This window comes from Phoca vitulina, unplaced genomic scaffold (genome assembly GCF_004348235.1).
Source record: "Phoca vitulina isolate PV1807 unplaced genomic scaffold, GSC_HSeal_1.0 scaffold32, whole genome shotgun sequence".
Lineage (NCBI taxonomy): Eukaryota > Metazoa > Chordata > Mammalia > Carnivora > Phocidae > Phoca > Phoca vitulina.
This window is the reverse complement of record NW_022589735.1, coordinates 13047238-13069465: the sequence shown is the minus strand read 5'-3', so window position 1 is coordinate 13069465 and position 22228 is coordinate 13047238. Positions and strand designations below refer to the sequence as shown.

The 22228-nt window shown below is 39.7% G+C and overlaps 1 long non-coding RNA gene and 1 pseudogene across 1 annotated transcript in view; both read right to left on the bottom strand.

Annotated features, from left to right (window-relative positions):
- Positions 1–8215: 8215 nt before the first annotated feature.
- Positions 8216–8305, bottom strand: LOC116645353 (annotated as a pseudogene).
- An 8151-nt stretch (positions 8306–16456) lies between these two features.
- Positions 16457–22228, bottom strand: part of LOC116645229 — a 42509-nt gene continuing 36737 nt past the window's right edge. Inside the window, exons 6-7 of the long non-coding RNA XR_004301924.1 lie at positions 19397–19467; positions 16457–18659 (exon numbers count right to left, since the gene is read on the bottom strand). This is a non-coding gene — a long non-coding RNA (uncharacterized LOC116645229). The remainder of the gene's footprint in view (positions 18660–19396; positions 19468–22228) is intronic.

Genomic DNA, 22228 nt, shown 5'->3' with positions numbered 1-22228 from the left:
AAAGGCATTAAGAGTGCTTTGGCTAGCAATCTTGTCTAATTTTAAAACTATCATATCAAATGAAATCCATTAATAACTACCAATATAACACAGCATGAAAATGAAGGTCAAATGCTATAGATTGAATATTAAATAAGGTTCAGAGTATAAGTAGCTTTTAAGAGGGTAAATTTTGCTTATTTTAAAGAAATTTACTCTAAAAATGTGCTCCTAAACCACATGACAGCCCATATGTTCTTTCCCACTGTTCAGTAAGAGTAGTTTTCCTGTCATCATTGTGTTTCTTTTCTCCTAGCTGACAATGCCGTGGGGTTCAGGACATTGCACTCTATCGTTATAAAATCAAACCTGAATGAATGCCTTCTCAGCTTCATCCCCAAAAATCCAGCAATGAATTTTCCACAAGAGGTCAAAATCTTTACTAATGATAAAATTTTCTAGTGCTGGTATTCTGCCTACACAATCAAAGAAGGAACCTAGAGTATTCCTATTAAAAGGTCCCATTCCAGAAGACTGCACCTGGGCGGCCTAAGAAGGTCATTTTTGAATGTCATTAGCACTACAGTGTACTGGGCTCTGCTGTAGTTTTACCTTCTTCATTAGCTTTATTCTGATTGTGGGAAAGACTGCTGACCCCTGACCCCAAAGACTTTTCCTCATCAACCATTTTGTATTTATAATTCTATCATTAGTGATAATAATGCGTCTGTGTATTGTGGTTGTGGATGTAACAGGTACTTGTAAGCTACTTTATCCGATTAGGGAGCAGTGCCTCACTAAACTAGGACATCTCGATTTTGATGGAAGAAGCTGATGGGCTAGGATCTGGAGGAAAAGACTAGTTCAAGAGGACACAGGTGTAAGGTCTGAGTGATCAAAAGACTTTGGACAATTAGATACAAGAGCTCTACTGGAGGATAAGACACAAATTGCAAAAGGAAGTCAGAAGAAACACTACCTCATAGCTGCTCCCTGAATCTAAGTGTACCCCCAACCTGTGTCTGATACAAGCAACTTCCTCAAAGCTCAAATATCCCTGCATATTGACTTTGAAAGGGACCTTAGCAGCCGTGGTCAAACACTTGTTCCTCAGGGAAACTAAAATTCTGTCTTCAAGAGTGTTGAGAAGGAGCAGTTCCCATGTCACGGGAGGGAGGGAATGAAAGCCATGTGATACACGCATTCAGGGATCCATGTGTCCAGCTCACAAGAGAAGCTAGCCTTTGCAGAAGTAACCTTCCTCTTTTATAGATGAGTGAAGTTCATAAAAAGGATAAATAGCAAGCCCAGGACCCCCGCTTCTGAAATCCGAGGCCAGTGACTTTCTCAGGCACCACACTGCCCTTAAGGGTTTGGATACTCATCCCAACCTTGTTTCCCTACAAATCCCAACTTGGGTGGAAATGGAAAAAAGAGAAATCTGCTAAATGACTTCTACATGCACAAAACGCCTATGTGACTTAACAGAAATTACCGTCGCTCCAGCTATCTCTAAATATCATGGTGTGCTTTAGATTTACAATACCGAAATGAAAATAGTTGTAATAAGCTTGGTGATTCGTAATACCACCTGCCTCATAAATCAGTGTAATAAGGGGAACCTGGGTTAAACCATCATTGTAAGGAGCCAACATGTTCTAACTGCTTCATTCCTTTGCAGTGTATTTACTACTCTTTTAGAAAAGGTCACAGCCTTGGTGAAAAATAGAATTATACACCCAGAAGAAACCATAATAAGGCCTTTAATTTACCCCCCACACTCCAACGGACTTCATCCTAGATGGATTATCTACTGCCTATCATCTGTGTCCTTTCTAAAAAAGAAAACAAAAAACAAAAAAAACAGCCTCATAAAATGGGCTCAAAAAGTTCTTTTATATGACAGCACTTTAAAAAGTACTAAGGCATTGTACAGATGTAAGGGATTATCATTCTTTATATTAAGGATAAAGAGTTCAAAATCTCCATCAGGAAAAAGAGTACAATGTTTCTTTCACATTTTTTTCAAGCAGTTCTTTCTCATGACCACCCTAAATCTCTCCTTATTCTGTTTTTTTTTAATATTTTATTTATTTATTTGACAGAGACACAGTGAGAAGGAACACAAGCAGGGGGAGGGGGGGAGGGAGAAGCAGGCCCCCTCCATTTTCCCCTTCTCTGCATATATAAATAGACATTGAAAATAGAATCACAGGATCTTAAGTTTGAAAAATACATCTCCCAGCTTATCTTTCTGATTTCATTAACGAAGATACTATGAACAGTTGTGGCCATAAACATAAATATGGCCTATAAGGGCTGAACAGTAACATAAATAAGGAAATCAGTGGAGTAAGAAAAGTTTCTTGGGTCTAAAAAAAAAAAAAACAAACAATGCAAGCAGCATGATAAATAGTAGCCAATGCACAGGCTGAGTGGAAGAGGCAGCAGAGGGTAAGGAGGGGGGAGACCAGGACCGTGTCAGCCCACCGGAGGGTAGCACGTCCCCAATTGTGACCACGTAGAAATGCAGGCGCCTTGCGAGCCGATTTCTCAAACGGCTGAAATCCACATCTTTCCAGGAAAATCTCCTGGCTTTAAAATTGGGGTACTAATTTTTTTTAATTGATCAATCAATCAATCAATCACCTACAAGCCTGTTCCAGGCTTCCCCTAGCTGGTTCATGACATGATTCAGTGACATGATTCTGAACCCTCTTGCTGGTTTGTGTTCGGATGAAGAGCCTATGGAAGAACAGCTGGAGACCACTCCAGCGGTCGTTCCTACCTATTCCGTGGCCCGAGCGCGGGCGCTCCGGTCGGGTCCTCGGTGGCGGCCCAGGGCTCCGGTCTTCCGCTGAGAAGTGCTGAGTAGGTGCAGAGGGCACCCCCTGCCTCCAGACCAGGCTGCCACCTCGGGCGGAGTAGCAGTAAATCTGGGAGCTGGAGCAGTCCATACACCCCAAAGTACCTCCGGGTCACAGCCTTTTCAGGAAGTGACCTGCTCTTCCTCCTCAACCTCTCCAGAACCTCCTCAGAGGGCGAGATCCGGCGTGACTTCCGCGGGTGCTCACGGGAAATGGTGCTGCGCATGCGCAGAACTTCCCAGGGGGGCATCCGCCGTCTCAAAACGGCTGAGTGAGCTCTTGTTGCTCCACACCGTGGCGCTGAGGAGGTAGCACGTGTTCCACAGAGCAGTGGTAGGCAGGTTAACAGAAAACACCTCTGTGAGAAGCTGGTGGTGGGCCCTGCGATCGGTAACCACGGGAAGTCGTAGCTCTTGAAGGTTCAGGAGTGAGGTGGCCAGTTAACAGGAACAGATCTGGTGGCAGCAGGAAATTTCAGCAAAGCTCCCTGGCCAGTATTCCTGGAGGCTATGACACTGACATCAGCCAGATTTTCGATGGCAACAATGTCATCAGTCACCGAAAGAGCTCCTCCAGCGTCTTCTGAAGACTTAGGATGTAGATGCCGTGAACTGTTCACTTGAAGTCAAGATTGGTGCCACCCAACTGGGTTTCTGCTGCATAGTGCTCAAGGACATCTTCCTCCTTCATCTGCAGGACATCAGGGCTCTGGGCATTGAAAATGTCCCTTTAAATTACAATGGAAATCCAGGACAGTACTGTTTGGACCCCACTCTGGGTAGCACAGAAAGACTGCCACCTTGTGAAATAAATTCTGTCCATGGGTTCACAATATGACCGATCTGCACATACCCTTGGACATTTGTTTTTGTCTTACAGAAACGTGACTGTAATGTTTCCATTCACCCTCATGCTCCTCTAAATTTCACCGAGTTGAAGGTGGGAGGTTTCTCTTCCGAGGTCTGGGATTAAGGATACAGATTGCAACAACACAACAGCAGGAAAGAGACTCAAGAGGCAATGGTGTCTGTGATGCTGATTTCTTTAAGACCATGAACATCAGAAACATCTAAGATTTTTCACACAGGCGGGTCAGCTTTTAAATCACCTGTCAGATCTCTCTTTCCTAGGCAGAATACACCAATTAGGCTCCCTTTCCTTATTTGTTTCTGTTTTTCCACCTTTATGTTGTTTGGCTTATTCTCCTGTGAGTCCTTTCAAGCTTGTTAAATTTGTCAAAACCCATACTTGACAAAATGCTAGACTACTGCTAACTCCACAAAATAACTACCGAGCACCTCTTCCTCCTGGAAGGAAATGATATGCTTGCTTAAATTAAATATTGATTTTTTTTTTTTAAAGCAAACATTAACAGTACACTGTTAGCCCTGGCACCGGATTAGGATAGAATGTGGCCTTTTAGATGGACTTTGATGCTTTGTTCCCTACTGCAAATGTATTTCCCCTCTCAAAAAACAGAAATTGGGGGGCAGGGGGACAGGACACACTATCTGCATAGAAATAAAAACAACGCTCTAATATTAAAGAGAAAACACAATGATAGAGTCAGGAAGCAGCTCCACGAAGCCATTACCATGCTTATTGCCGTTTGAAGGCAGAATGATTGAAGTTATTGTCTTAATGTAAGATTACTAAATAATGCATCCCATAAAGGAAAGACATTGTATTGGCCATAAAACGTGTGTAACTGCAACAGAATTCATACTTATTTAACGGCACTTTAGAATCCGATGGTAATTAAAATGAAGTAGGAATTTTTAAAAGGCAAGAGAAATTCAAACACACCAGTATATAAATTGAAACATTCTCTTTGTTTTGCAAGCACATAAAGAAGTAAGTTTCACATGGGTTTTTGGCTTCTTTTTTTCTTTTTTTTTTTCTTTTTTGGCCCACTGGGAGCAACACAATTTTGACTCCTCAGTATTTCTACTTCTAATTGCTCAGAGGGTTCATTATCAGCTGTCTAAAGTGCAATACATCAACCTTGCAAAGCTGAGTTACAAAAGACGTTCACACATTTGATGGGCTGCTGTGCTAAATACATCTTAATTTGTGCTGCATCTGCTGTTTTCTCATTTGTTTGTCACGCTGTGAATGCTGCAGACTTTGTTAGAGCAGCTCCCAGATTTTTTTTTTCTTTACAAATGCATCAATTCTTCATTAAAAAAAAAAAAATGGCTGTCTTCCATCATTGTTCATCCGTGTCTTGGAATGCCATAAACTCAATTCTGTTATGCACATATATGTATGAAAAAATCCTGTGCATTTGAATATGTCTATGTATTATATTAGAATAAATGCACATATTTTTGCATGTGCATCAAGCAAAACATTCAGTTTAATCACATAAAGCAAAACAAACTTTTTTCAGCCAGCACTGAATGAGCAAGGTGACAAACATTCCAGTTTCCTAACTCTGGCATGGATAAAAGTGCTTCAAGTCACCCAGGTCTGGTTTAGGTTTCCCCGCTATGCAGAAGATGTGCATTAGGGTGGGGCTCTCAGTTCCTACCAACTAAGCAGCAGCTCAAGTGGGAAACAAGCACAGGCGATTCAGCAGGATCCAGAATAAACCAGTCTCACATTAGGGAAGTTTAAAGTCTATTTGGGAAGGAAAACAAATACCACCACCTCAGTCTTCACAAAACACAGGGTCCAAGGTAAAGGCAGGGCCTACTTCCTGGCACGTGACAATGCAGGCACACAAAGCCTGATGCTTACAAGAGCTGGGCTAGGTTTAATGCTCTGCTGTCACCAGTTAGAAATTTTTAATAATTGATAAACAAGCGACCCTGCATCTTCATTGTGCCCTGGACCCCACAAATCATGTAGCTGGTCTTGGGTGCAGAATGCATTTAAGGAACGCTGCTGGAACCGCTGATGGATTAACTCAGTAGCATTTCAGGCTGCCAGTTCTTTTATCTTTAAGATCACAAAAATGTGGGGTGCCTGGGTGGCTCAGTCGTTAAGCGTCTGCCTTCAGCTCAGGTCATGATCCCAGGGTCCTGGGATCGAGTCCCACATCGGGCTCCCTGCTCCGTGGGGAGACTGCTTCTCCCTCTCCCACTTCCCCTGCTTGTGTTCCCTCTCTCGCTGTGTCTCTCTCTGTCAAATAAATGAATAAAATCTTTAAAAAAAAAAAAATCACAAAAATGTACCTCTTGAAGAATAAAAGGTTAGAAGGAAGAAAGTGGAGAGAGAAGGAAGCCTGAAGGGAAGGAAAACCAAATAGTATTTACTTTGTATTCGTATAGTTTGATGGGCCATGAGGGATGGAAGGCAGCCATTTCTATGTGATATTTATTCTGAGCACAGAGACTCTTTGAATGAAACAGGTTAAAGGAATATGCCTTTTGTCATAGGTTTTGGGATCACTAGCCAAATTTAGGCACTCAGAATCAGTCTATAACATTGCAAAAAAAAAATAAGCTAAATACAGTTCTATTTTTGTTTTTTTTTTTTGACAATTTCCCACTACCCCTTCCCTCACAGTCATACACGAAATCCAAATTATTTCAGGAAACCTGAAATAAAAGCCAGGGAATACAGGGGAGTTGGAAACCTCAGAGAAAAGTCTGCAGCTCTTTTCACCCTACAGGCTGTTTATTTGGAGCAAGGCAGTGTGGACTGAGGGGCAGTGAGAGGCTGTCATCCTTTGTGTCTGTGCTGGGAGATGGGGACGCAGGGAGGCAGGTCTGCGCCCTCTCTTCTCCCGCCCTGTACACCTCTCCTTCTCCAAGAGGGTGACAAGGACTCCATTTACATAATGCCAATCAGTCTACGGCGTCAAGCTTTCCCAAGAACACGCAGAAGCGATTACCAAGGCAGGCGTTATGACTGGTGGAGTCACAAACAAATCAGGGCTTCCATAAAGGAGTATGTTGAATCAATAAGGCGTACTGTTCAACCAGGGCTGAGAAAAACACCTCATAAAGTAACAGCATTTGTAAAGGTTAATCAATTCAGCTAATTGTAAATGCTCTCAATTGTCAGTCCCTAAGCAGTCCCTTCTCTTTGTAGCTAGTAATTCACTGTGGGATGCAGCAACTCTAAAGCAGGAAGCGGAGAAAGAGGGGAAAGCAGTCAAATTTCTCATTACTCTCTCCATGTTGTGCTCTGTCGGTGTCTGTAAATGTCAATACATTTACCACAGGGAGATCGCCTTTTTTCCCTACTAGCACTACGTTGCCTCCTTCATTATATACAAAACAAAGTAAAGAGCCTAATTATCTTGGTCTAGGCAGATGGAGAGGAAATCAGGGTATTGATCTTTGGGGCAATATCTTAAGGCAATGCATACGACTAATAAGCTGGGCAGTTAAAGGGATGGTCTTTTATTGACATTGGTAAGAAAAACACATCTTATTCACTGCCCAGAATTGACTCAGGGAAAAAAAAAAACTCCTCTTTTTTCCTTCCCACTGCCTCCATGTCCCAGTAAGAACAAAACCAGTGGGGAGGGTTTTTAAATAAGTGTCTGTGGAGATGTGAGAAGTAGAAATGAATCATGTCAGATAGAAAATGATGAGATAATTCTACCCTAAAATTATAACTAGTCTCTGGCAGTGAAAGCAAACCACTGACTTTCATGGAACCAGGCAACTCTTGTCTTTCTACAAGGCTTCATGATCAGAATAGCCCATACTTCCAGGCCACTAATGGGTGTCCTAGCCGGGACACAGAATGCAATTTGTTTTAGTGATGCTGCAAGAGTCTTAGAAAATGGTGGTATGGGTATGGGATGAATGATAAATTATTTTAAGGAGAGTCACTTTCTTTTTTAAGCTTTCAGATACAACCTTTCTGCCCATTACCATGTATATGTGCATGGTACTACATTTCCGAAAGTCTTGTTTCCCTGGGGTTAGAGAAATTAATCTTCTATATTTAGAAAATATAGGAGGATAGTTATTTTCAAGGAGTATTTATATAAGCCCAAAATGGAGATAAGAACTATTTCAAATGTTTGGGTGCACGGTAATATTTATAGCAATGTGTGTAATAATAACTAACATTCACCCATTTATTATACCCTAGAAGCCAATGATGTATATAATTTCCCTTATTGAAACATGAACTGCTGAAGCACGCAGTCAATTTCCCTTTATTTCATCTGCAACTTCGTAAAATGTAAATGTCTTCTCCTTAAAAGTAAGGCTGTGGGGTTTTATGAAATTTGGAAACATACTAAGAATCACAATATGGGGTGCCTGGGTGGCTCAGTTGGATAAAGTCATGATCCCAGGTCTTGGGATCGAGCCCTCCATGGCGGGGCGGGGTGTCCCTGCTCAGCGAGGAGCCTGTTTCTCCCTCTCCCTTTGCCCCTCCCCCTCCTTGTGCGCATGCCCGTGTGCTCTCGCTCAAATAGATAAATAAAACCTTTAAACTGATAAGAACAGATACTACACTTGATCTTAGCCAAAAGGCCGAGAAGCAATATTAAATAAAACCTTTAAAAAAAATCACAATATATTATAAATCCTAAGCCTTCAACATTTTGACAAAAGAACATCCTTATCTTTTACATATCTCACTTTAATGTTATTAATCAGACATCGTAAAAGTATACTTAAATCTATGAAAGGCCTCCTGTCCCTGTCAAATAGTTTGACATTTCAGATTGTGTAATGCACTCGGACAAAACCAGTGACACAGTCAACACGTACCACCCTGTTGACCTGAACAGCACTGAAAATAAGCTGGGGGAGCTTCTTGGCAGCTGGTACATCACAAGAGTTTTTATCCCCAAACACGTGGGATAATGCTAGATCTGTGTAGGAAGGTGGCGTGTTTAAAGTAAAATTAAGTGGTGCATTATAATAATAATGGAGGGTAGTCAGAAAACAAAATCTCAGTGCTCCTCTAGAGTGAACAGAACCATTGGTTTACAGAAGGAATTCTGTCCTAAGCAAAAACAATTGCATTCATGCATGAGTACAATTTAAAACATGCTATGTTTACCTCTGAAAAATGAGAAATTAACTAGTCAGTGATGTCCCAAAGCTATCTTACCGACAAGTGAGGGAAGACTCGCCGCTCTCCCACCTGCCCCTCCCTTCCCCTGTCCTCCCTCTCTATTCCTCCCCCTCCCTCTTTCTCTAAGATAGACTCCTTTCATCTCACAATGCCATTTTCCCACAATTTCAGGAGAAATTTCCTGACATCTTTGAAAATGCCGAGAATGGAAAGTGAAGTTCTCTAAATGCAATTTTTCACCTTAAAGGAATTGAAATACCTGTTAGAGTTTCAAGAACTATGGCCCCAGGCAAACAGTGAGCAAAATTAACAAAACAACCCCCTCCCCACCTCAGGACCCTATTATCTCATTTCATTTACTGATTGTTCCTGAGCATTTGGTACCTTCATCCTCATATATATTCATTTGAAGCCTCACCCTTTTATACATAATGTAATTTTCTTTCCAGAGGATAAATTTTTATATCAGTTTAATAATTTCTTGAAGTTATACTGGAGTATCGCTCAACTCAGTTCTAAATTAAAGCACTTATTAAAAAACTTTGAAGCACTCTCACAATTTTAAATCACTGTGCACATAGCAATTTAAAATTATGGGAGCAGTTTTATAAGCACTTGAATTTGGAGGTGATCAGAGACCTGAAAATGTGCAATATAGAGTAATTTAAAATTATTAGAGTACTTCACATTTTTTATAAGCTCTTCAGCTGGGAAGAGATCGGGTTCTAACATCTCAGCCTATGCAGTGCAAAGTGAAGTAGTCCTCAGCCTGAGAAGATTCACTCTATTAAATCAAACTACTTTAATAATTTTAAAGTAATGTACAGTGAGCATGCTCAAATCTCTAAATTCACTTTTAGATTAAAAATATTTTTCACTTCCAACCTACAAAAGACACTTATGTGATAAAGCAGCAATTTACCCTTTCAATTTTAGACATCAAACTGCCCTCTCGCTTTTAGAGTAGTCTTGGGAAAAACAAACACCAAAATATTAAAATATTAAAAATATTTGTTCCATTTCTTTTAAAAAAAACGGAAAAGTATCATGTTATGAAAATCCAACAACCTAATTGTATCTGAAAATATTTCCATTTCAAAGTAAACTTTAGTGTACTATCTTTTGGGATATAACACTTTTACAGCCCCAAAAAATGGCAAACTAATATTGATGAAGGATAACTGGAAGAAAGGCAGGCAGGGACAACAGGGGTCCCCCCCACCCTACGAGGAAACCACCCTTAAAAGGATTTTACAGCACCCTGGAAGGAGCCTTCAACACTTTTCCACGTGATAGATGATGACAAAAGCCTGATTGGATGACAGACGCAGGGAGGGTTAATGAGATTAAAATAGTCCTCCAACAAGCCCATAAAAACCCCTAGACTTAGAAACCCCGATGACAACCCTCTTGGGTCCCCTCCCTCCTTGGGAGCTTTGTACTATCACTCAGTAAACCTTGCTTTGCTGCCCACCACTCTGTTTGGTCTACCTCTTCATTCTTCGAAGCAGCATGACCAAGAACCGAGGGGATCAAAGGAAAAAAAAAAAAATCCTATAACAATATCTCCATAGGGTTTTTAAGGTTAAACAGATAGCTAATTAGCTTATGGAAGAATGACCTCTATCCCACTGAGATGTATGGATGATTCTTCACAATCAGGCAGCTGTGTTGCAACCTGGGAGGATATATATAGACCCTACCATGTCTTCTGAAGAACACTGCTGAGCTGGACGAAAGTACGCAGTTCCATAACATTCCCCCAATCTACCCTGGAGTTCGAAGAAAGGACAACATAACAGAAGCATGATACGTACTATACTAAATGTACATTTGGCAAACATGCCTTTCCAGTCATTCAAATCCACTTATGTGATTTTGTTCTTGTGAATTCTTATACTTTCTATAGCCAGGTTAGAAGGTAGAATTCTGGTCTGGATTAATTATTTCTATTAATAAAGAAGATTATTAACCTGTTGAAAGGAATTCTAATCTCACAGCAAAATGATTTAATTTCTGTTATTTTATTGAGATACAATTAACCTACAGTGCTATATTAGTTTCAGTTGTACAATGTAATGATTCAAGAATTCTATACGTTGCTCAGTGCTCATCAAGATAAGTGTACTCTTAATCCCCTTTATCTATTTCACCCATCCCTCCACCCACCTCCCCCCCCCACCAGTTTATTCTCTGTATTTAAGAGGTTTTTTGTTTGTTTCTACTTTTTTTCTTTGTTCACTTGTTCTTTAAATTCCACAAATGAGTGAATGCAAATGGTACTTGACTTTCTCTAATTTATTTCACTTAGCATTATACCCTCAGGTCTATTTTTGTTGTTGCAAATCGCAAGCTTTCATTCTTTTTTATGGCTGAGTAATATTCCATCATCTTTATCTATTCTGTATGGATGGACATTTGGGTTGTTTCCATATCTTAGCTATTATAAATAATGCCACAATAAACAGGGGGTTGCATATATCTTTTCGAGTTAGTATTTTCATTTTTCTTCAGTTAAATATGAATAAATACCCAGCAATGGAATCATTTAATCATATGCTAATTCCATTTTTAATTTTCTGAGGAACCTCCATAGTGTTTTCCACAGTGGTTGCACCAGTTCGCATCCCCCCCCCCCGCCATAGCAGGGCACGAGGGTTGCTTTTTTCCCACATCCTCACCAACACTTGTTATTACTGGTGTTTTTTATTTTAGCCATTCTGATAGGTGTGAGGTGAGATCTCATTGTAGTTTTGATTTACATTTTCCTGATGATGAGTGATGTTGAGCATCTTTTCATGTGTCTGTTGGCCATCTGGATGTCTTTGCAGAAGTCTATTCAGGTCTGTTCAGGTCCTCTGTACTTTCTGGTGTTTTAAATGTGGTTACTGAGAGACCATTGATATTTGCATCAGGAATGAGAGGATTAAAAACTTATTTGGGTAGTTTACTCACTCCATTTAAATATAATGACCAATCTACCTACTTCAAATAAGTAGGTAGACATCTATAAAACCATTTTGAAAGCTTAAAAATTTTTTTTCTCTTAACTACCAAGTAAGTGCTAGGAGGTTACCTTTCCCTGCCTTCCCTTCCCTTGCATCTCCCCCCTTCCACCTCCCCTTCTGTCTCTCCCCATCCTTTTTCTTATATTCTCTCTCTCCCTCCGTCAAAGGTCCTATTCATCTGAAATTTTTTTTTTAAGATTTTATTTATTTATTTGACAGAGAGAGACACAGCGAAAGAGGGAACACAAGGAGAGGGAGTGGGAGAGGGAGAATTTTAAGTGTAGTCACACTGGATCTACTGGAAGGTAATCACTTAGTACTTCCTTGTTCTTTGATAATACTTGGAATTTTAACCTATAGCAGAATTGATCCTAACTAATGTGTTTAGAACCCACATGTGAACTGGCGTGGTTCCCAATAGCAGTTTGCCACTAGTGGAGAGTATGCTTTAACTGTTACAGCTCATCAGGGAATAAGGCTACAATATATACAAGCACTGCTCTATTTAAATGTCCTTCTCGCTTGTCACAGAAACTTCCAGAGCCACTTCATCTCACACTACTGATGCTGCCTGAAAATTAAACTCTCCTGGGGGCGGAGTTTGGAGTTAGTAATGTCTTTGAAAGTGCTCTCTCTTGGAATAGGCTCTTTCATTGAGAGATATGCCAAGGACATCCTTAAAGTCAGAGAAGGAGACTTATTTGGAGGGTTGTTGTAATGAGTTTTTAAACTTCATTTCAAAGGCCAGGCTCTGAACACTAAAGACGAAATTGGGAAATATGGCTCTATAGCCCTTTATAGGAAGAAAATGAGATTCTGGATTTTGGATTCTAATCCAATGACAGAACTCATTGAAGGCAGGGTACACATATTGCCCAAACTCTCTAAATCTTCCCACAGAGAAATTCGTGGATGCAACGAGCATCCAATGTCTCAGTGATAATGACAATAATGGACTCAGTGGATTTTTCATTTTAAAATATTCATGTGGGGGCGCCCGGGTGGCTCAGTCGTTAAGCGTCTGCCTTCGGCTCGGGTCATGATCCCAGGGTCCTGGGATCGAACCCCGCATTGGGCTCCCTACTCAGCGGGGGGCCTGCTTCTCCCTCTCCCACTCCCCCTGCTTGTGTTCCCTCTCTCGCTGTGTCTCTCTCTGTCAAATAAATAAATAAAATCTTTAAAAAAATAAAAATAAATAAATAAATAAAATAAAATAAAATATTCATGTGTATCGTGAAATCAGAAATATTATCTCTATGAAAACGTTTCTGCATGTGATGTAATGAGCACTGGGTGTTACATAAGACCGATGAATCACTGACCTCTACCTCTGAAACCAATAATACATTATATGTTAATTAATTGAATTCAAATTAAATTTTTAAAAAAGAAAATGTTTCTGAACTTAACCTATAAAATCTTTCTAACTAGCGTACTGAAAACTTCCAGAAGTTATATAATACCTGCTTCTACACAAAAGCATTTTGAATTCTACCGGATTTGCATTTGTCTTTATATGATGCTCAAACTGCCTTGGTTTTCATGTTATATCCAACAAAAATTGTTCTGGAAGAAGACTAAAAGAAAGCTGTTCTTGAAATAGAAATGTATAGTATTTAGATGGTTTGTAGGTATTCAATGGGATCAGTTCCTTGTCTGTAGCATCCTAAGAGCATGTAACTACCCAAGTATTCAGGGGTAATGACACAAAATCCTCTATTTGTGCCTGCAAACTAAAATTGTCTTTCAAGAAGCTAAAAAAATCTAAATAAGTGATCGTTAACCAGAAGTTAGAAAGAGATGATGAATTCGTGTGTGCCTGAATTGAGAGAGAAATTTGAGTATAAACAGTAGAAAAAAATCATAAGAGCACATCTATGGATTCTTGTATGTTGGAAGCAGAGAAGATAGTTAAAGGAAGCTCTAAGAATTTTTTTTCTCTAATATATGGGTTAACAGAACGCCTCTAAACAAAATTTTTACTATAATGAATAGGTAAAAAGTAAGTCAGGCAATTTTAATACAAAGAATTTGAAAATCAATGTGGATATTTCTAAAGAAGTAGCTATTGAAAGCAAAAATGTACTTGTATGCCTAAAATAAAGCAGGGATTTAGATGAAAATATAATACTCATACACACTTGGACTATGCAAACATAGTGAAACATGATGCACCTGGAACATTCGTCAATGGTTGCACTCAGGATATGTCATTACATCTCTCTGTAACCACCACTTTTAGGATCCTTATATAAAAGGTGAGAGAAGCAATATTGGATGATACCAATCTATGAGTCTCTCCTGTGTGCTACATTGACTTTAGGACCGAAATCAGGGAGATAATACTCAAAACCCCTTGTACACATGTTGTAAAGACGGATGTGTACTTTTAAGATAAAACTTTTTTTTTTTTTAATTTTTGTTTGTTTGTTTTATTTACTTATTCATGAGAGTCAGAGAGAGAGAGAGAGGCAGCGGCAGAAGGAGAAGCAGGCTCCCTGCCTAGCAGGGAGCCCCATGCGGGACTCAATCCCAGGACCCTGGGATCGTGACCTGAGCCGAAGGCAGACGCTTAACCATCTGAGCCACCCAGGTGTCCCAAGATAAAACTTTTTAATTCCTTTGCATTTTCCTACAGCAGTACCCTATGCTCATTGACATGAGTGTATTTAGTGCTATTTTATCAGAAAGCATTGCTAAATAAACAAAAATTTCATTAACACCGTGGCAACTTTAAGTAAATCTTTGCCTAATGATAGGTCCTTTAATTCCTAGTGCCTACTGCATGAGTTAGTCCATTTAAGTGAGAAAACATGTTTTGTCAGATTGTGTGAGTCTGACAATTTTTTGAACCAAACTAAAGCCTTTTGAGAATTGAATTCCATTTGCTTCAGGGGGGAAAAGAAGTGACTTTCTGGTTCAAAGGAAAAATGCTTAGAAGCCATATTTGAAAGGCTCATAAGGGGTCTTACACATCAAATAGCTCTTAGAAAACAACATTCTGATGAGTTAAGTGTAAATTAATTAGAAACATACAGATTGCTTTTCCTTGGCTATACACATGGGTTTCAAGGTTGAAGAAAGAGTGTTTGACGAGGTATGTTTGGAGCTTTCATGACCCAAAAAGCATAGTAAAGTAGTTCAAGATGTTTCCATGAAACAAAGATACCTGTTTCCTCGCAGGGATCTTTCCAAACAAATACCTAATGAGCTCTTATTTAAAAACATGCAGATGCAGGCAGGTACTCCATTTTGTGTTCCATCAAGTCTACCTAAAAGAGGATTTTTCCCTGCTAAGAAGCTGATTAAATCATTATAAATGAATTCCAGCCTTGCAGTGCTTCTGAAAGGGGAAACATAAGTGAAATAAGCATGAAGACATGCTCACTGCAAATCTGTCCTGTACTAGGAGTAGGAGACCATTTGTGGGTGGAATCCCTGAGGTACTAAGACTGCAGACCCAGGAGTAGTATTTCCAAAAAGTTTCCTGGATAATATCAGATTATGAGAATTTGGTCCAGGTAGTCTGGCTATATGTCCATCAAGTGTTTATATCCAATTAACAAGGAAATACAACTTGTCAAAGATATAAAAGCAAACGAACAATCGCGGAAATGTTTGCAGACACTCGTTCCCTAGTACCACCGCTACAGAAAGTACTTTAAAATGTTATCATTAGCAAATAGTTATTGCACATCACTTATGGTGCTGAAACTTAATGCCATTAGGATGCCCAGAATGCATATCTTCAAACCCACCACTAAGGGGAAAAAAAAAAAAAGAACGGAAAAGAAAGAGGGAGAAAAAAGAGACTTAAGGTGTATAAAACATTACCCTTATATGTTTTGCTAAGTGATTTATTTTCTCTTAATTCTGTTTCCAATTAGCTAAAATAAAATTAGGATACCCCTCTTAAAGCTGAACACACATGAAGCACCAAGGCCATCCAAGAAGAAGTAACCAAGCTCAACTTCTCCAAACCCCTTAATTCTCATCTTAATATAAGGATTACTCAGTTCATATTTTTAATTTACTATAATAAGTGGTTCTTACATTTCCGCCCCCCCCCAGGATCCTTAAAAACTTAGAAATATCCCCCAATGATAAATTTTTGAAGAATTCTGAAGTTAAGTTTTATATAAAAATTATGCTATTACAGGGCGCCTGGGTAGCTCAGTCAGTTAAGCATCCAACTCCCAATTTTTGGCTCCGGTCATGATCTCAGGGTCATGAAATCGAGCCTGGCCATCAAACTCCTCACTCAGTGGGGAGTCTGCTTGAGATTCTCTCTCTCTCTCCTTCTCCCTCTGCTCATCCCCCTCCTCTCTAAATAAATAAATAAATAAAATCTTTTATTTTTTTTTTTTAAGATTTATTTATTTATTAGAGAGAGAGCATGAGATGGGGGAAGGGCAGAGGGAGAAGCAGACTCCCCGCCGAGCAAGGAGCCCGATGTGGGACTCGATCCCGGGACTCCAGGATCATGACCTGAGCCGAAGGCAGTCGCTTAACCAACTGAGCCACCCAGGCGCCCAAAAATCTTTTAAAAAATGATGCTATCAAAATTTCAAATAACTGATAGGGCTGCTCAAAAAAAATCACCACTAAGATAGCTGTACTATTTGGTTTAAGTTCCCTGGAGCCCCTTGAATAGAAAAGCCTCCAAAAGAGGTTTTGTTTAGGTCTCCATTCTAAAGTTGACGTCGGAGTACCATTTCTTTGGTTAACATGATGGCATGCTGCATTCCAGGGGAGACGTGGCAGCTCAGAGATATCTAAGATGTAATATCCGTTCTATAATCAGGCAGCACTGTCACACACCTATTTTCTTGGCACTTAATTGCTCTAAAGTTCCACTTTTGGTTGTGGGAGATTTCAAGAGAGAACTAACCATGAGTGTTTGCTTTCTGGGCCCTAGAGGCAATGTATGTCCAAGTGGATATATTCCATCATACAGCCTTACCTCAGAAAAATGAATTCAGTGGTTCACGGCCAAAATTTTCAAAAAAATATTTGTTGAAGATGATTGCCCCTTTGCAGGACATATATAAGGAGGCTTGCCATTTGCAATTCAAATTCAGTAATGCATTGAGTTAGAAATGTTCTCATGCTTACATTTTTCTTTTCATCTTACATTGTCCCTTCCTATTGCTAAAATATTTCTTTGTTCTTAAATAGATTTCAAATCTATTGACTCTCCAAACCTTAAGGTAAAAAATTAGTACCACCAACTCCCAATTTGCTGGCTGGTTATCTTTTAAGCATTTAATATGAAGTAGATAGATTTGCAACTCAGAACAAGCTCTCCTATAGAAGTACACAAAATGCATTGTACATTTTTGGTAGATTACTAATGATACTAATTCAGTTGGGCATAGCCACGTGGATAACATAGCTTCCATCAGAAAATCTACGCTGTCCTCCAGCTAAGGACACGAGATCAACCTCTGCTTGGTGGTACCCAGAACACGTGGTATGGGAAGAAGAAAGCGAGGTAGGCACTGGTGGACATCAGAAGTGTGGTGATCCTCTGTAGATACTTAAGAGATGGATTTTCTCTTAGTTCGTATTTCCCATATGTTGTCCTGCCCTAAGAGGAGTGTCCTAGGACTCATTCAAATATGTTCTTTCATAAAAGTTGATAATGAACTTGAAGAAATGTTGGACTAAACATAATTAAACAGGTTTCCATCCTCTGGGATTTGGGGGATTTTTAATGGGAGACATCCTCTGAGAATCTCCAAGTTGGGGCTGAAGTCAAGATGCCCTTGATTTATGAGATTTTGGAACCTCTGAACAAGGACCTAGGTCTCCCTGAACTAGTACCCAGGAAATGCTCTGGTTATTCTTTGTTTAAGTATTCTCAACTGAAAGGAGGGTGGTTGCCAAAAGGACCTCCCTCCACAGAGACCTGGTGTAGTGCCTCCCAACTGGAAGCTCTCCTATCTCTTTATTATCTACCTAAATCGTTCGTAAATTGGAGACTGACAAGATCCTCTTTTATTAGGCAAAATAATTTATAGAAATATGTCAGCACCTCCTAATGTGGAGACCTACACGGCAATGTCAAAACCAAAACAAACAAACAAAAAAATTGAAAGGGAGATTACAGTTACACAGTCTGACCAATACGTTCTATTGGCTTAAAAATAGGATTAAATCCATTGCAGAGAATACTGTCAGCTGTACTGATATCATTAGTACATCAATATTATTCCAAATAGATCTGCCTAGAGACTTGACTAACACATACCAAAGCAATCTCCCTTTCAAGGCTAACACAGTTGAAAGAAAAGAAAAATACTTGAATGGGAAGGCAAAATAAGGGACACCTGGTTTAGAATATATCTTTGCGTTTATAAGGTGCTTTACACATTTTGTACTAGACTTTATAGACTAGACCATGGCGTGTGGTCAGAGAGCAATGCCGAGGCTCTGGATTGCAGCAACCAGGTATGTGTTAGGAACTTATATATAAGGAGGCTATAGAGTCCATTATTTCTGCAGAGCATGCCGTTACTGCAGTTCAGACATCCCTGGAAGTGATTTCCTTTCAGCCAGAACGTCAGTATTATACAATCCGTCCACTGCTTCCATGCAACCCTTAACGAGGCAGCACGAGGTGAGTGAGTTGCGTCACAGGGCACATAGAGAAGGGGCAAGTTTGGGCATTTGGCAGATTACACAAATGAGAGAAAATAAGGCTTACAGATAGAGGGGCTGAATGAACTATTTTTGCATTTGCTGTAACATCTCTGTTACGAGGAAGCAACGGTTCCAACACAGGTCAAAATGATCCACAGAGAACCTAAAGAGAAGGTAGAAGGACCACTCTGACAATGAAGCTTTAGAGCCAGCAAACAAATACTTCCTAGAGAAAAACCAATGCTGCCAGGTCTTTAATGAAGAGAGAATCTGAGTATAATCTAAATCAGAGGTTCTCAAACTTTTTATTTTTTGTATCTCATTTTTTTTTTAAGATTTTATTTTAAGTAATCTCTACACCTACTGTGGGGCTTGAACTCACAACCCCAAGGTCAAGAGTCACGTGCTCTACCAACTGAGCCAGCCAGGTGCCCCGGTTCTCAAACTTTTTAGTCTCAGGGATACATCCCCTCTTAAAAATCACTGAAGATCTCAAAAGGCTTTATGTGGCTTGTATTTCCTGGTGTTTACTGTATTAGAAATTAAAAGTAAGATATTTTTTGATATGTGTATAAATTTAGTGAGAAGAGTGATATTGTTTTACATTTTGCAATTCCTGATGCTTAGCAAAAGAATCAGCTGCGATGTCACGTGCTCTCTGGAAAATGCCTCTCTACTCGTAGAGAGAAAGCAAATTTGTCAACCAAGTACATAAGGTCTTGGTACTATTATAAGAAAAGTTCCATCTTGCAGACAACCTGAAAGACAGACAGGGGCCCAGAGGAGCACCCATACTGTACTTTGAGAACCAGTGAGCTAAAAACACTGCATAGTACAAATATTTACACATATAGATATACTATGTATAGAATAAAATTCTCATGTTAAGGACTTACTAACCTGTAGATGGATTATTTCATAGTGTAAGTTCAAACATCCTTAACTGTTCATTTCTTCCAATGGTATAAAGCCTGCAATACAAATTGCAAGTCAGAATGGCAATAAAGATAAAAAAGGATCTCATACCAAACAGAGGCCTAACAAGATGCATTCCTTTTTTTTTTTTTTTAAGATTTTATTTATTTGACAGAGAGAGAGACACAGCGAGAGAAGGAACACAAGCAGGGGGAGTGGGAGAGGGAGAAGCAGGCTCCCCGCTGAGCAGGGAGCCCGATGCGGGGCTCGATCCCAGGACCCTGGGACCATGACCTGAGCCGAAGGCAGACGCTTAACGACTGAGCCACCCAGGCGCCCTAACAAGATGCATTCCTGACTGTCAGTACCAAATATCATATTTTCACATGTGGTACTATTGTGTCCCAATAATGAGGTAGATGGAGTGAGCATTATCCTGTTTTATAGATGAGAAAAGTGCACAGAGAGGGGGTAAGTGACTTATCCAAGCACCATAACTAATCCGTGACAGAGCCGGGAATCGATCCAGCCCAGTGCTGCTTTGGGCTTATCGCTAGGCCAACACACAATGCCAAAACACATGTTTGGAAAGTGAAGATTATTACTGGGGTGTTGTGTTGCCTGATTTGTGTCTTTATAATTCTTCACTTACTTGGCCAAATAGCTGTTCCGGTAGATACATAGTTGGTGCTTTAGTATTATTTTGCTAAATGTTCCACTTTAACATTTTGAAAATGTGTAATTACTCCCTCTGACCTTAATTTTCCTTACATGTAAAATTTGGACCTAATTACGGCAAAGTCTCCAGCAACAATGACATCTTAATAACTAATAAAACAAGGCAGATCAGAATCTGCAATTTAATTTAAACAAAACAAAACAAACCAGTCCCCTCAAATTGGGAAAATGTGCAAGGACGCTTGCGGTTTACTCCAGGATAGCGGATGGTATCGGAATGTTCTGGAAGCCAGGCATCAGGGATGCTTACATCCTGCAACCCTCCAGAGAACATGCACAATACTTACTCTCTCAGTGGCCCACGTGAATTTGCAATGTTTTGTGGACAGCCACATAGGTGAACATGTTTGTCATTTTTGGAACCTGGGTACTAGCTCTGTTGATGCAAAACCTTTCCACTGTGTTTTAATAAGTATTGATTTTTCCAAAGATGAAGCTACCATCTAAAGTGAAGGAAGATTGTTGGGGGCGCCTGGGCGGCTCAGCTGGTTAAGCGTCTGCCTTCGGCTCAGGTCATGATCTCAGGGTCCTGCGATCGAGTCCCGCATCGGGCTCCCTGCTCAGCGGGGAGTCTGTTTCTCCCTCTCCCCCTGCTCCATCCCCCTCCCACTTGTGCATGCTCTCTCTGTCAAATAAATAAATAAAGTCTTTAAAAAATAAATACATAAATAAAGTGAAGGAAGATTGTACTTTGTTTTATCCGGAGATTTACCAAAAGTGGTCCACTGATTCAGAAAAGCGTGTTGTGGTACTGGACTTGTCACAGCTACCCACACTCAGAGCTGTGATACTCACGTGGTCCTACACACTTGGTGTGAGCATCTGACTACACCACCAGATCTACTATCGAGAGACAGCAGCACCTACAAACCTATCGAAATAGTTGACTGTAAATCGATTTCCAATAGTTCTCCTTTATATTATAATTAAGATGTTTTGTCAATACTTTAATCAGGTATGTATAGGTAGGTTATATTTTTTGTGCTTTCCATTGTCGGATAATAAAGGGGCACTTCCTAATTTTTTTTTTTTTTAAGTAGAATGCTGTCCCTGCTAAGATCAAGAACCACTGGATTAATTTCCTTTAGAAAATTCCCATTTTTTTCCTGCTCAAAAATTTAGTTTTAGATTCAGTATTAATAGGTATTTCTCAAATTTCAATCCCCTTTGAAAAACACACTTATGGTTACTCCATTTGTGTTAAAAAAACAGTGTGAAAATAGCCTGCAAAGTATCTGGCTAAAGGGTTTGACACATTGGGGTTTTGGGCGAGAAGAAGAGGATGATGTATTGGATCAACTTCAAAAGAAGCAAATTAAAGGTATTTTGGGTTATCTAATTTATGCAGCTTCGAGCTCCTCTAAATTCAAAACCCACAACTGCCTCCACCACAACCATCAGCACCAACACCAAAGACATACATACTTGAGAGAAGACAACCTTCTCTCCGCTTTACCTACTCACATAGAGAAAAGACGACGTAGTTCAGAACATTATTGATTAAATGAGGGAAGCTGCAAGGACTACTGGTACTCAAACATTCTCCTGAAAATTATTCCTTGCAATGTATACCATAGGTTCAAAGTGAGTGTTCTTTTCAAACACGAATGATCTTCATTTATAATTAAATACTGAAAACAATTTCGGTGACAAATGAGTGCCGTTTACCAAAATTAGATAAAAGTCATTGCCAAGTTTTAAAATCCCAGTGAATTTTTGATCAATGCATTCTACACAACAAATAATTGTGATATTTATTTTGCTACCTGTACATTAAGTTTTTCCTTGACTGCTTTCCTGAACCACACAATTATGTGAAGATATATTTTCCACGCTTTCTGCAGTCTGAGATACATTTTTTTGAAAATTGAAGATGAAATGACTTCTTAATCACGTCATTTTTTCCCCTCTGGAAGACACTGCCTTTTTTACTTACTGGTTTAAAAACTGCCCAAATCAATACAACTTTCATGGTTGGGTAACAGCCTACTTGATTATGTTGGGGAAATACGTAGAGTGCTGGGAATAGCATTTACTTCTCTGGCTCAATTAGTTTTGTAGCAACGGTTCATTAACAGC